This window comes from Balaenoptera musculus, chromosome X, assembly GCF_009873245.2.
Source record: "Balaenoptera musculus isolate JJ_BM4_2016_0621 chromosome X, mBalMus1.pri.v3, whole genome shotgun sequence".
In the NCBI taxonomy this organism is placed as follows: Eukaryota; Metazoa; Chordata; class Mammalia; order Artiodactyla; family Balaenopteridae; genus Balaenoptera; species Balaenoptera musculus.
This window is the reverse complement of record NC_045806.1, coordinates 36597069-36610808: the sequence shown is the minus strand read 5'-3', so window position 1 is coordinate 36610808 and position 13740 is coordinate 36597069. Positions and strand designations below refer to the sequence as shown.

At 38.4% G+C, this 13740-nt stretch overlaps 1 protein-coding gene across 12 annotated transcripts in view; it reads left to right on the top strand.

Moving 5' to 3' along the window:
• Positions 1-13740, top strand: part of CASK (calcium/calmodulin dependent serine protein kinase) — a 398598-nt gene that overhangs the window by 74621 nt on the left and 310237 nt on the right. The gene's annotated exons all lie outside the window — the stretch shown is intronic.

The window sequence follows — 13740 nt, the reverse complement described above, 5'->3', positions numbered from 1 at the left end:
AGGCTTTTTTTGTTTGTTTTTTGCTGTTTTAAGCCATAGTTTCATGTAGCCATGATTCACATATGGTCGCACTTCAGATGGCACAATTATTATTTTAACGTTTCTAATTAGCCTGTCTTCTGTCTTTAGACTTTTTCGCAGTCCAGTAAGAGACGTATCCTTCTTAAGTCCTTTCCTTCTTAATCCCAAGAGCAATGCAGTTAATAGTTTAAATTGGAAAAGCTAAGGCAGAGTAGCCTATTTATATTTTATCCAGTTATCTTACTTTAAGAAGTAGAAGCCCAGATACTGTGAGCTCCAAGTTAATCTATTCCTGCAGATCCTTTTTCAGGATCATTACTTTTAAATACTTTTTTGAAACCTTCTAAATTATTATTATCCATATACTGAATGTAGAAGATTCGTAGAAGTTGTTACAAAGAATCAATAACTGATTTTTTTTTTAGTGCTTTAATCTTTCAATTCTTAAGGTAAGATTTAGAGATTTTATATCTTACAGTTTCATATTTTGGAATTGGCTATTATTACTTCTGAATACAAATTATTTTATAAATTTAGCAGAATTTAAACTTCACTTCTAATCAGGTTTTACCACTATATTATGTTTCCTAAAACTTTTGAACTGCATTTAAGTTTAATATACTGTATTTGATTTTCTGTACCTCAGTTGTCAACTAATTTTAACAAAAAACTTTGAGTACTTAGGTAATTTTGTATAAACCTAGTTCATTAAACATACAGATGTGTTGAATCTTTATTTCTCTTAAATGTTTTAATACTGTTGATGAATTTAGTAAGATTCCAGTTTAAAATCACAAGTCTAAATCAATTACTCAGTATACCTATATTATGTTGATTTTGTTTATCAGTATACCTAATTCTGAATCTACAGACTAAAGACGTTTTTTATGGAGACAGTTAATTACTTTCTCAGTTGTCTGAGGTTCTTTCTTTTTTCAAAAAAAATAAATTTATGTATTTATTTATTTATTTATGGCTGAGTTGGGTCTTTGTTCCTGCGCGCGGGCTTTCTCTAGTTGTGGTGAGTGGGGGCTACTCTTCATTGCGATGCGCGGGCTTCTCACTGCGGTGGCTCCTCTTGTTGTGGAGCACGGGTTCTAGGCGTGCAGGCTTCAGTAGTTGTGGCGCACAGGTGTAGTTGCTCTGCGGCATGTGGGATCTTCCCGGACCAGGGCTCGAGCCCGTGTCCCCTGCATTGGCAGGAGGATTCTTAACCATTGCGCCACCAGGGAAGCCCTTGGCTGAGGTTCTTTATTGACAGATTTCTTCAGCAAGGAATCTCTCTAGCTATAGACCCAGACTGCCAGCCTGAATCTCTTTTGTTGTCACGTAGCCAGGGCGTCAAACACCAAACTTAAAAAGATGAGGTTGGCGTATCATGCATGTCTCTGAGGTTAAGTCTTCTGAAGTTCACTCATTTGTCACTTTGGCATTGCTTTGAGTATACAAATGTCTTCAAGTCCTTTTCTGAAGACAAGGCTAGGGCATTTCATTGATCTTATATGGTAGGGTCACAACCTATAGATATTAAATGATATCCAATTGAATTCTGCATATTACTCATGACTTTATCTGGTTTTGATAAGGGTTTGATGTTATTCAAATGAAAATGTGCAATTGTTCCTTTATATTTATGGCACCAAAATGTAGTTTTCCCTTCTTCTTTAGCACAATGACACTCGCAATGATTAAGAAACAGAATAAAAATTTCAACTCCACCCCACACCAACTATTTTTCCTTTTGAAAAAAAATTTGCAGTGGAGTTCCTATACACACTATTGCTTATTTTCACACTAGCTTATTTTATTTTAACTTGCACACATTTTATTATAAGATATATAATAAATAATAAGTTATTTATTTTATATTATAAAACCTCATTGAACAGTATCCTCCACCCCCAACTTCTTTCAACATTTTTCTTTTTTTTTTTAACATCTTTATTGGAGAATAATTGCTTTACAATAGTGTGTTAGTTTCTGCTTTATTACAAAGTGAATCAGTTATACGTATACACATGTTCCCATATCTCTTCCCTCTTGCATCTCCCTCCCTCCCACCCTCCCTATCCCACCCCTCTAGGTGGTCACAAAGCACCGAGCTGATCTCCCTGTGCTATGTGGTTGCTTCCCATTAGCTATCAATTTTACGTTTGGTAGTGTATATATGTCCATGCCAGTCTCTCACTTTGTCACAGCTTACCCTTCCCCCTCCCCATATCCTCAAGTCCATTCTCTAGTAGGTCTGTGTCTTTATTCCCATCTTGCCACTAGGTTCTTCATGACCTTTTTTTTTTTTGCTTAGATTCCATATATATGTGTTAGCATACTGTATTTGTTTTACTCTTTCTGACTTACTTCACTCAGTATGACAGACTCTAACTCCATCCACCTCACTACAAATAACTCAATTTCGTTTCTTTTTATGGCTGAGTAATATTCCATTGTATATATGTGCCACATCTTCTTTATCCATTCATCCGATGGTGGACACTTGGGTTGCTTCCATGTCCTGGCTATTGTAAATAGAGCTGCAATGAACATTTTGGTACATGACTCTTTTTGAATTATGGTTTTCTCAGGGTATATGCCCAGTAGTGGGATTGCTGGGTCATATGGTAGTTCTATTTGTAGTTTTTTAAGGAACCTCCATACTGTTCTCCATAGTGGCTGTATCAATTTACATTCCCACCAACAGTGCAAGAGGGTTCCCTTTTCTCCACACCCTCTCCAGCATTTATTGTTTCTAGATTTTTTGATGATGGCCATTCTGACCTGTGTGAGATGATATCTCACTGTAGTTTTGATTTGCATTTCTCTAATGATTAATGATGTTGAGCATTCTTTCATGTGTTTGTTGGCAATCTGTATATCTTCTTTGGAGAAATGTCTATTTAGGTCTTCTGCCCATTTTTGGATTGGGTTGTTTTTTTTTTGTTATTGAGCTGCATGAGCTGCTTGTAAATCTTGGAGATTAATCCTTTGTCAGTTGCTTCATTTGCAAATATTTTCTCCCATTCTGAGGGTTGTCTTTTGGTCTTGTTTATGGTTTCCTTTGCTGTGCAAAAGCTTTTAAGTTTCATTAGGTCCCATTTGTTTATTTGTGTTTTTATTTCCATTTCTCTAGGAGCTGGGTCAAAAAGGATCTTGCTATGATTTATGTCATACAGTGTTCTGCCTATGTTTTCCTCTAAGAGTTTGATAGTGTCTGGCTTTACACTTAGGTCTTTAATCCATTTTGAGTTTATTTTTGTGTATGGTGTCAGGGAGTGTTCTAATTTCATACTTTTACATGTACCTGTCCAATTTTCCCAGCACCACTTATTGAAGAGGCTGTCTTTTCTCCACTGTATATGCTTGCCTCCTTTAGAAAAGATAAGGTGACCATATGTGCGTGGGTTTTTCTCTGGGCTTTCTATCCTGTTCCATTGATCGATATTTCTGTTTTTGTGCCAGTACCAAACTGTCTTGATTACTGTAGCTTTGTAATATAGTCTGAAGTCAGGGAGCCTGATTCCTCCAGCTCCATTTTTCGTTCTCAAGATTGCTTTGGCTATTCGGGGTCTTTTGTGTCTCCATACAAATTGTGAAATTTTTTGTTCTAGTTCTGTGAAAAATGCCTGTGGTAGTTTGATAGGGATTGCATTGAATCTGTAGATTGCTTTGGGTAGTAGAGTCATTTTCACAATGTTGATTCTTCCAATCCAAGAACATGGTATATCTCTCCATCTATTTGTATCATCTTTTTTTTTAAATTATTTATTTATTTATTTATTTATGGCTGTGTTGGGTCTTCGTTTCTGTGTGAGGGCTTTCTCTAGTTGTGGCAAGTGGGGGCCACTCTTCATTGCGGTGCGCAGGCCTCTCATTATCGCGGCCTCTCTTGTTGTGGAGCACAGGCTCCAGACGCGCAGGCTCAGTAATTGTGGCTCACGGGCCTAGTTGCTCCGTGGCATGTGGGATCTTCCCAGACCAGGGCTTGAACCCGTGTCCCCTGCATTGGCAGGCAGATTCTCAACCACTGCGCCACCAGGGAAGCCCCTATTTGTATCATCTTTAATTTCTTTCATCAGTGTCCTATAATTTTCTGCATACAGGTCTTTTGTCTCCTTAGGTAGGTTTATTCCTGGATATTTTATTCTTTTTGTTGCAATGGTAAACGGGAGTGTTTTCTTAATTTCACTTTCAGATTTTTCATCATTAGTGTATAGGAATGCAAGAGATTTCTCTGCATTAATTTTGTATCCTGCTACTCTACCAAATTCATTGATTAGCTCTAGTAGTTTTCTGGTAGCATTTTTAGGATTCTCTATGTATAGTATCATGTCATCTGCAAACAGTGACAGCTTTACTTCTTCTTTTCCGATTTGGATTCCTTTTATTTCTTTTTCTTCTCTGACTGCTGTGGTTAAAACTTCCAAAACTATGTTGAATAATAGTGGTGAGAGTGGGCAACCTTGTCTTGTTCCTGATCTTAGTGGAAATGGTTTCAGTTTTTCACCATTGAGAATGATGTTGGCTGTGAGTTTGTCATATATGGCCTTTATTATGTTGAGGAAAGTTCCCTCTATGCCTACTTTGTGCAGGGCTTTTATCATAAATGGGTGCTAAATTTTGTCAAATGCTTTCTCTGCATCTATTGAGATGATCATATGGTTTTTCTCCTTCAATGTGTTATTATGGTGTATCATGTTGATTGATTTGCGTATATTGAAGAATCCTTGCATTCCTGGGATAAACCCCACTTGATCATGATGTATGGTCCTTTTAATGTGCTGTTGGATTCTGTTTGCCAGTATTTTGTTGAGGATTTTTGCATCTATGTTCATCAGTGATATTGGCCTGTAGTTTTCTTTCTTTGTGACATCTGTGTCTGGTTTTGATATCAGGGTGATGGTGGCCTTGTAGAATGAGTTGGGGAGTGTTCCTCCCTCTGCTATATTTTGGAAGAGTTTTAGAAGGATAGGTGTTAGCTCTTCTCTCAGTGTTTGATTGAATGCACCTGTGAAGCCATCTCGTCCTGGGTTTTTGTTTGTTGGAAGATTTTTAATCACAGTTTCAATTTCAGTGCTTGTGATTGGTCCGTTCACATTTTCTATTTCTTCCTGGTTCAGTCTCGGCAGGTTGTGCATTTCTAAGAATTTGTCCATTTCTTCCAGGTTGTCCATTTTATTGGCATATAGTTGCTTGTAGAAATCTCTCATGATCCTTTGTATTTCTGCAGTGTCAGTTGTTATTTCTCCTTTTTCATTTCTTATTTTATTGATTTGAGTCTTCTCCCTGTTTTTCTTGATGAGTCTGGCTAATGGTTTATCAATTTTGTTTATCTTCTCAAAGAACCAGCTTTTAGTTTTATTGATCTTTACTATTGTTTCCTTCATTTCTTTTTCATTTATTTCTGATCTGATCTTTATGATTTCTTTCCTTCTGCTAACTTTGGGGTTCTTTTGTTCTTCTTTCTCTAGTTGCTTTAGGTACAAGGTTAGGTTGTTTATTTGAGATGTTTCCTGTTTCTTAAGGTAGGATTGTATTGCTATAAGCTTCCCTCTTAGAACTGCTTTTGCTGCATCCCATAGGTTTTGGGTCATCGTGTCTCCATTGTCATTTGTTTCTAGGTATTTTTTGATTTCCCCTTTGGTTTCTTCAGTGATCAGTTCATTATTAAGTAGTGTATTGTTTAGCCTCCATATGTTTGTATTTTTTTACAGATCTTTTCCTGTAATTGATATCTAGTGTCATAGCGTTGTGGTCAGAAAAGATACTTGATACGATTTCAATTTTCTTAAATTTACCAAGGCTTGATTTGTGTCCCAAGATATGATCTATCCTGGAGAATGTTCCATGAGCACTTGAGAAAAATGTGTATTCTGTTGTTTTTGGGTGGAATGTTGTATAAATATCAAGTCCATCTTGTTTAATATATCATTTAAAGCCTGTGTTTCCTTATTTATTTTAATTTTGGATGATCTGTCCATTGGTGAAAGTGGGGTGTTAAAGTCCCCTACTATGATTGTGTTACTGTCGATTTCCCCTTTTATGGCTGTTAGTATTTGCCTTATGTATTGAGGTGCTCCTATGTTGGGCACATAAATATTTACAATTGTTATATCTTCTTGTTGGATCGATCCCTTGATCATTATGTAGTGTCCTTCTTTGTCTCTTGTAATAGTCTTTATTTTAAAGTCTATTTTGTCTGATATGAGAATTGCTACTCCAGCTTTCTTTTGATTTCCATTTGCATGGAATATCTTTTTCCATCCCCTCACTTTCAGTCTGTATGTGTCCTAGGTCTGAAGTGGGTCTCTTGTAGACAGCATATATACGGGTCTTGTTTTTGTATCCATTCAGCCAGTCTGTGTCTTTTGGTGGGAGCATTTAATCCATTTACATTAAAGGTAATTATCGATATGTATGTTCCTATTCACATTTTCTTAATTGTTTTGGGTTTGTTATTGTAGGTGTTTTCCTTCTCTTGTGTTTCTTGCCTAGAGAAGTTCCTTTAGCATTTGTTGTAAAGCTGGTTTGGTGGTGCTGAACTCTCTCAGCTTTTGCTTGTCTGTAAAGGTTTTAATTTCTCCATCAAATCTGAATGAGATCCTTGCTGGGTAGAGTAATCTTGGTTGTAGGTTTTTCTCCTTCATCACTTTAAATATGTCCTGCCATTCCCTTCTGGCTTGCAGAGTTTCTGCTGAAAGATCAGCTGTTAACCTTATGGGGATTCCCTTGTGTGTTATTTGTTGTTTTTCCCTTGCTGCCTTTAATATGTTTTCCTTATATTTAATTTTTGACAGTTTGATTAATATGTGTCTTGGCGTGTTTCTCCTTGGATTTATCCTGTATGGGACTCTGTGCTTCCAGGACTTGATTAACTATTTCCTTTCCTATATTAGGAAAGTTTTCAACTATAATCTCTTCAAATATTTTCTCAGTCCCTTTCTTTTTCTCTTCTTCTTCTGCGACCCCTATAATTCGAGTGTTGGTGCATTTTATGTTGTCCCAGAGGTCTCTGAGACTGTCCTTATTTCTTTTCATTCTTTTTTCTTTATTCTGCTCTGCAGTAGTTATTTCCACTATTTTATCTTCCAGGTCACTTATCCGTTCTTCTGCCTCAGTTATTCTGCTATTGATCCCTTCTAGAGAATTTTTAATTTCATTTTTTGTGTTGTTCATCGTTGCTTGTTTCCTCTTTAGTTCTTCTAGATCCTTGTTAAATGTTTCTTGCATTTTGTCTATTCTATTTCCAAGATTTTGGATCATCTTTACTATCATTATTCTGAATTCTTTTTCAGGTAGACTGCCTATTTCCTCTTCATTTGTTAGGTCTGGTGTGTTTTTACCTTGGTCCTTCATCTGCTGTGTGTTTTTCTGTCTTCTCATTTTGCTTATCTTACTGTGTTTGGGGTCTCCTTTTTGCAGGCTGCAGGTTCGTAGTTCCTGTTGTTTTTGGTGTCTGCCCCCAGTGGCTAAGTTTGGTTCAGTGGGTTGTGTAGGCTTCCTGGTGGAGGGGACTAGTGCCTGTGGTTTGGTGGATGAGGCTGGATCTTGTCTTTCTGGTGGGCAGGTCCACGTCTGGTGGTGTGTTTTGGGGTGTCTGTGAACTTATTATGATTTTAGGCAGCCTCTCTGCTAATGGGTGGGGTTGTGTTCCTGTCTTGCTAGTTGTTTGGCATAGGGTGTCCAGCACTGTAGCTTGCTGGTCGTTGATTGAAGCTGGGTCTTGGTGTTGAGATGGAGATCTCTGGGAGATTTTCACTGTTTGGTATTACGTGGAGCTGGGAGGTCTCTTGTGGACCAGTGTCCTGAAGTTGGCTCTCCCACCTCAGAGGCACAGCCCTGATGCCTGGCTGGAGCACCAAGAGCCTTTCATCCACACGGCTTGGAATAAAAGGGAGAAAAAATAGAAAGGAAGAAAGAAAGAGGATAAAATAAAATAAAGTAAGATAAAATAAGATAAAGTTATTAAAATAAAAAATAAAAAATAGTTATTAAGAAAAAAATTTTTTTAAAGTAAAAAAAACCCAAAAAACGGACGGACAGAACCCTAGGACAAATGGGGAAAGTAAAGCTATACAGACAAAATCTCACACGGAAGCATACACATACACACTCACAAAAAGATGAAAAGGGGAAAAAATAATATATCTTGCTCCCAAAGTCCACCTCCTCAATTTGGGATAATTCGTTGTCTATTCAGGTATTCCGCAGATGCAGGTACATCAAGTTGAATGCGCAGCTTTAATCTGCTTCTTCTGAGGCTGCTGGGAGAAATTTCCCTTTCTCTTCTTTGTTCGCACAGCTCCCGGGGTTCTGCTTTGGATTTGGCCCCGCCTCTGCACGTAGGTCGCCTGAGGGCGTCTGTTCTTCGCTCAGACAGGACGGGGTTAAAGGAGCAGCTGCTTTGGGGGCTCTGGCTTGCTCAGGCCAGGGGGAGGGAGGGATACGGATGCGGGGCGAGCCTGCGGCGGCAGAGGCCAGCATGACATTGCACCAGCCTGAGGCGCGCCGTGCGTTCTCCCGAGGAAGTTGTCCCTGGATCACTGGACCCTGGCAGTGGTGGGCTGCACAGGCTCCTGGGAGGGGTGGTGTGGAGAGTGACCTGTGCTTGCACACAGGCTTCTTGGTGGTTGCAGCAGCAGCCTTAGCGTCTCATGCCCGTTTCTGGGGTCCGTGCTGATAGCCGCTGCTCGCGCCCTTCTCTGGAGCTCCTTTAAGCAGCATTCTTTTTTTTTTTTTCTTTAGACATCTTTATTGAAGTATAATTGCCTTACAATAGTGTGTTAGCTTCTGCTTTATAACAAAGTGAATCAGTTATACATATACAATAGGTTCCCATTTCTCTTCCCTCTTGCATCTCCCTCCCTCTCACCCTCCCCATCCCACCCCTCTAGGTGGTCACAAAGCACCGAGCTGATCTCCCTGTGCTATGCGGCTGCTTCCCACTAGCTATCTATTTTACAATTGGTAGTGTATATATGTCCATGACACTCTCTTACCCTGTCCCATCTCACCCCACCCCCTCCCCATATCCTCAAGTCCATTCTCTAATAGGTCTGTGTCTTTATTCCCGTCTTGCCACTAGGTTCTTCATGGCCTTTTTTTTTTTTTTTTCCTTAGATTCCGTATATATGTGTTAGCATACTGTATTTGTTTTTCTCTTTCTGACTTACTTCACTCTGTATGACAGACTCTAACTCCATCCACCTCATTACAAATACCTCCATTTCATTTCTTTTTATGGCTGAGTAATATTCCATTGTATATATGTGCCACACCTTCTTTATCCATTCATCTGTCGATGGACATTTAGGTTGCTTCCATGTCCTGGCTATTGTAAATAGAGCTGCAATGAACATTGTGGTACATGACACTTTTTGACCTATGGTTTTCTCAGGGTATATACCCAGTAGTGGGATTGCTGGGTCGTATGGTAGTTCTATTTGTAGTTTTTTAAGGAACCTCCATACTGTTCTCCATAGTGGCTGTATCAATTTACATTCCCACCAACAGTGCAAGAGTGTTCCCTTTCCTCCACACCCTCTCCAGCATTTATTGTTTCTAGATTTTTTGATGATGGCCATTCTGACCGGTGTGAGATGATATCTCATTGTAGTTTTGATTTGCATTTCTCTAATGATTAATGATGTTGAGCATTCTTTCATGTGTCTGTAGGCCATCTGTATATCTTCTTTGGAGAAATGTCTATTTAGGTCTTCTGCCCATTTTTGGATTGGGTTGTTCGTTTTTTTGTTATTGAGCTGCGTGAGCTGCTTGTAAATCTTGGAGATTAATCCTTTGTCAGTTGCTTCATTTGCAAATATTTTCTCCCATTCTGATGGTTGTCTTTTGGTCTTGTTTATGGTTTCCTTTGCTGTGCAAAAGCTTTTAAGTTTCATTAGGTCCCATTTGTTTATTTGTGTTCTTATTTCCATTTCTCTGGGAGCTGGGTCAAAAAGAATCTTGCTGTGATGTATGTCATAGAGTGTTCTGCCTATGTTTTCCTCTAAGAGTTTGATAGTGTCTGGCCTTACAGTTAGGTCTTTAATCCATTTGGAGTTTATTTTTGTGCATGGTGTCAGGGAGTGTTCTAATTTCATACTTTTACATGTAGCTGTCCAATTTTCCCAGCACCACTTATTGAAGAGGCTGTCTTTTCTCCACTGTATATGCTTGCCTCCTTTATCAAAGATAAGGTGACCATATGTGTGTGGGTTTATCTCTGGGCTTTCTATCCTGTTCCATTGATCTATATTTCTGTTTTTGTGCCAGTACCAAACTGTCTTGATTACTGAAGCTTTGTAGTATAGTCTGAAGTCAGGGAGCCTGATTCCCCCAGCTCCATTTTTCGTTCTCAAGATTGCTTTGGCTATTCGGGGTCTTTTGTGTTTCCATACAAATTGTGAAATTTTTTGTTCTAGTTCTGTGAAAAATGCCAGTGGTAGTTTGATAGGGATTGCATTGAACCTGTAGATTGCTTTGGGTAGTAGAGTCATTTTCACAATGTTGATTCTTCCAATCCAAGAACATGGTATATCTCTCCATCTATTTGTATCGTCTTTAATTTCTTTCATCAGTGTCTTATAATTTTCTGCATACAGGTCTTTTGTCTCCTTAGGTAGGTTTATTCCTAGATATCTTATTCTTTTTGTTGCAATGGTAAACGGGAGTGTTTTCTTAATTTCACTTTCAGATTTTTCGTCATTGGTGTATAGAAATGCAAGCGATTTCTGTGCATTAATTTTGTATCCTGCTACTTTACCAAATTCATTGATTAGCTCTAGGAGTTTTCTGGTAGCATCTTTAGGATTCTCTATGTATAGTATCATGTCATCTGCAAATAGTGACAGCTTTACTTCTTCTTTTCCGATTTGGATTCCTTTTATTTCTTTGTCTTCTCTGATTGCTGTGGCTAACACTTCCAAAACTATGTTGAATAATAGTGGTGAGAGTGGGCAACCTTGTCTTGTTCCTGATCTTAGTGGAAATGGTTTCAGTTTTTCACCATTGAGGACAATGTTGGCTGTGAGTTTGTCATATATGGCCTTTATTATGTTGAGGAAAGTTCCCTCTATGCCTACTTTCTGCAGGGCTTTTATCATAAATGGGTGTTGAATTTTGTCGAAAGCTTTCTCTGCATCTATTGAGATGATCATATGGTTTTTCTCCTTCAATTTGTTAATATGGTGTATCACATTGATTGATTTGCGTATATTGAAGAATCCTTGCATTCCTGGGATAAACCCCACTTGATCATGGTGTATGATCCTTTTAATGTGCTGTTGGATTCTGTTTGCCAGTATTTTGTTGAGGATTTTTGCATCTATGTTCATCAGTGATATTGGCCTGTAGTTTTCTTTCTTTGTGACATCTTTGTCTGGTTTTGGTATCAGGGTGATGGTGGCCTCGTAGAATGAGTTTGGGAGTGTTCCTCCCTCTAAGCAGCATTCTTAATCCCCTCTCCTCATGTACCAGGAAACAAAGAGGGAAGAAAAAGTCTCTTGCCTCTTAGGCAGGTCCAGACCTTTTCCTGGACTCCCTCCTGGCTAGCTGTGGTGCACTAACCCCTTCAGGCTGTGTTCACGCCGCCAACCCCAGTCCTCTCCCTGCGATCCCACGGAATCTCGAGCCTCAGCTCCCAGCCCCTGCCCACCCCGGCGGGTGAGCAGACAAGCCTCTCGGGCTGGTGAGTGCTGGTCGGCACTGCTCCTCTGTGCGGGAATCTCTCCTCTTTCCCCTCCACACCCCTGTTGCTGCGCTCTCCTCTGTGGCTCCGAAGCTTCCCCCCTCCACAACCTGCAGTCTCCGCCCACGAAGGGGCTTCCCTGTGTGTGGAAACCTTTCCTCCTTCACAGCTCACTCCCACTGGTGCAGGTCCCGTCCCTATCCTTTTGTCTCTGTTTTTTCTTTTTTCTTTTGCCCTACCCAGGTACCTGGAGAGTTTCTTGCCTTTTGGGAGGTCTGAGGTCTTCTGCCAGCGTTCAGTGGGTGTTCTGTAGGAGCAGTTCCACGTGTAGATGTATTTCTGATGTATCTGTGGGGAGGAAGGTGATCTCCACTTCTTACTCTTCCGCCATCTTCTCCCTCAACATTTTTCCCAAACATATTTGCCCTTCCAGTCCATTTACAAGTTGTTAGTGTCCAAAAATGACCTTATTCATGGCTAAGGGTACGAGATGTTGTATTAAGAAGAAACATATTTTGAAGTGAAATTTGAAGTACAATAAAAAGGAATCTATAAGTTTAAACAAAAGTACCTAGAAATATCTATATTTACCATTATATTCTCTTCTTTTTTTAAAATTAACTTATTTAGTTGCGCTGGGTCTTAGTTGCGGCAGGTGGGCTCCTTAGTTGTGGCTCGACGGCTCTTTAGTTGCAGCTCACTGTCTCCTTAGTTGCAGCACATGGGCTCCTTAGTTGTGGCATGCGAACTCTTAGTTGCGGCATGCGTGTGGGATCTAGTTCCCTGACCAGAAATCGAACCTGGGCCCCCTGCATTGGGAGCACAGAGTTTTAATCACTGCACCACCAGGGAATGCCCTATATTCTCTTCTAATTAAGCCTGTCTCTCAAGCAACGGATAATTTAAAATCTATTTTATTCTTTGTGTTTTCTTTTTTATTTTATTTTTGTCTTTTTGGTTTATTTAATGTTTGTCATTGCGTTAGTATTTTTTCTTGTTAGTACATTTGTATTCAAATACATTATTGAATAAAATAGGTTTCGTAAAGTGTCATCTGGGAAACTAAAGTAAGCTATTTATTTGGATAGGTCATTATGATACAAAGAGAAGTAAAAAGCACCTATTTTAAAAAAAATTTTATTAGAATATAGGTGATTTACATTGTTGCATTAGTTTCTGCAAAAAGCGAAGTGTATCACTTATACCTATACATATTTTAGATTCTTTTCCCATATAGGTCATTACAGGGTATTGAGAAGAGTTCCGTGTGCTATACAGTAGGTCCTTATTAGTTATCTATTTTTAAAGCACCTATTCTCAAGAAACTTGCAGTTTAATAGCCCCAACCATTGTTTCTAATATTATTTTTATAAGAAAATATATGTAATAAATTCTAAATATATAATTTACAAATTAGCTTTTGAAATGAAAAATGTATAGTAGTTAAAGACCACTTATATATGTTTTAATATTTTACATTGTTATTGCTCTATTGAAGGTCAGATGTTGTAATTATTTGAATATCTGTTCTCTGTTTTCTCATTAAAATCATATTTTTTTTTGTTCAATAGTGGTTCTTAACTTATAGGCTGTAGAGTATCCAAGAAACCCTTAAATTGTAAGCAGAATTATGTATATATGTTCATTTTCCAGAAAAAGAGTCTACAGTTTTTATTAGATTCCTAAAAAGGCATATTATTCCTAAATGGTTAAGAATTTATTCTTTCACATATATGAAAAAGTGAAGTTGACTCTTATGAACGTGAGATGAATAAGAAGTTTCTATTAAATGAAAGCTAGGTGAATTTCTTTTAGGATTGGAGGATATTTTCATCCTTAAATACACAGCCTCCATTAATGAAATTCCTTGATTATTATCTTAAAACCTTTAATTAATGGATATTTTATCTCTTACTCTGCTGAGCCATTAATTTAAAGTTGACTTGTTCGTTTTAAAAATAAGTATCAAAATTAATTCAAGCAAATTGTTAATAGGGAAATTTAAGGAATGTAAGATGTACAGAATTGGAAACTAAATT